The 2,064-nt window shown below is 38.1% G+C and overlaps 1 long non-coding RNA gene across 1 annotated transcript; it reads left to right on the forward strand.

Annotated features, from left to right (window-relative positions):
- Positions 1-242: 242 nt before the first annotated feature.
- On the forward strand, positions 243-1,430 carry LOC138358381 (uncharacterized). The gene is made up of 3 exons (XR_011225341.1): positions 243-714; positions 843-968; positions 1,352-1,430. It is a non-coding gene; the product is annotated as an uncharacterized lncRNA (long non-coding RNA).
- The last annotated feature ends 634 nt before the right edge of the window (positions 1,431-2,064 follow it).

The raw sequence follows: 2,064 nt of genomic DNA on the forward strand, positions 1-2,064 counted from the left end.
ACGATAATGTTATGATATAAATTAAAGTATTTATGGTACATTTCCATGCGTAATTGTGCAGAATCCGGTGCCCCGCGGCTGTGGCGCGCCAGGAGTATTGCGTCGTACGTTCTAAACGTCAATTTTTTCGTAATAACGTCGGAAATAACTATGTATATATGACAACAAATATACACTAATTGGCAACCGTCTCCTAGTGAAGGTGAGTGAGGTACCCAGCTATAGTCACATGGTGTGTCCTGTTGAGAGTGGAGGTATCGATGCGCGCTCCATTTTGGCTCCTGAAATCTCGCTTTAGTAGCGTCTAGTGCACAATGACCTATAAACGGAGGACTCGGAAGACAAAGGAAGCCAATTTGGCACGCGGTCGCCGTCTTTGGCAGGGAAAAGAGCCGCTGTAGCAGAAGGGAGAGTTATATCAAGTGAGGATGTAGGCGGCCTCCCCGCCTCAGCTGTGAGAGGCCTGACGCCGCCGCCACACGCCTCGACCCTCCTCACACACACTCCTCAGCCCCTCGATGTGTATGGACCGGCCACGACAGTGCCATCTACATCTACTGGTGTGGCAGTGCCATCTACATCTACTGATGTGGCTGTGCCATCTACATCTACTGGTGTGGCAGTGCCATCTACTGGTGTTGCAGTGCCATCTACTGCTGTGGCTGGTGTTGCAGTGCCACCTTGAGGACCCACAATTCGGACCAATTTCAATAGGTTAGTATCTTTTAGTGTTATAATTTGGTATTTTGTAATAATTGTAATATGTATGTGCAGGATATATATATGTATAATTTTTTTTTTTTTTATTTTTTTTTTATTTTTTTTTTTCGTTTGTTATCAAGGGATGTGCATGGAACTTGCACACCTTGCTCAATGGATGCCTATCTGCAAGGGTGCCAATTATGAACAAAATCTGTCGAAGTCAAGCTCAGCAACAGGTGGCCGAACTTTGATCTTATTTTACTCAGGTAAGTAATTTACAACTTCAAAGTACTTCATAGCTTTCATTTATTAATCAATTTACATGCAAATTACACCTTATATGTAGAGTTTGTGCTTCTACAAAATCTAGTAGACATTTTAGTCCAAAGTCCATTTGTTGATTTTATAAAAATTTATAAACATCATATATTGCATATTTTTGGAAGGGTAACTTTGAAAAATTATATTATTGCACTAAACACTTTATTGATAAAACTGATCACTACAATCCTTTATTATGTGCTAATTTTAATATCTGAGTGTTATAGAAATGATTTTAGTTGACAAATGTGGTCCCTAAAATTATTTGAAAATGTTGAAAATTCGTTGCATAATACGTTGTGTATTTTTTTTCTCCTTTTCTGTTTAGGGTGTGATGGTGAAACTTGGACCAGTTGCAGCCCTTTCTATAACCATTTCATAAATAAATTTATAAGCAAATTGAACAATTTTTAATTTCACCTTGATATGCCCCCTTAAGATATAATCTAAAAGAAAATAGGGACATTGAAATGGTTGTTAAACTCTATTTCAATAAAGGACACTATAGGGAACCTCGAACCCTGTATTACAAGTGTAAGTGAAAATATTGGAAAAAATAATTAAAGCTAAATGTGAAGAACACCTGGAGACAAATGCTACACTTGCTTACATTTATGAATTGCTTTTAAATACATAGGTCAAATACTAAAGAAATTGTATAAAACTTTTGTTAGACCACAGCTGGAATATGCAGCGGTTGTATGGTGCCCATATCTAAAAAATCACATCAACAAACTGGAAAAGGTATAGACATGCCACTAAGTGGCTCCCAGGTTAGAGGCATAAAATGCCAAACTAAATGGTAGAATAAAAAGAAGATATTGTAAAAGGTAACCAAACAAAGATGCCACAGAAATATTAGAAAATTAACTTTCGCAAGCAGCGTGGTAGACACGGTTGGAACAAGTTAGGTGAGAGGGTGATGGAGGCCAAAACCATCAGTAGTTTCAAAGCATTATATGCCAGTGCTGGGATGGGACACCATAGGCGTAGCCACAAATAATAGAATTTGGCAGTTCATATCACATTTTTTAAAATTAG

The sequence above is a fragment of the Procambarus clarkii genome, chromosome 7 (genome assembly GCF_040958095.1).
Source record: "Procambarus clarkii isolate CNS0578487 chromosome 7, FALCON_Pclarkii_2.0, whole genome shotgun sequence".
Classification (NCBI taxonomy): domain Eukaryota; kingdom Metazoa; phylum Arthropoda; class Malacostraca; order Decapoda; family Cambaridae; genus Procambarus; species Procambarus clarkii.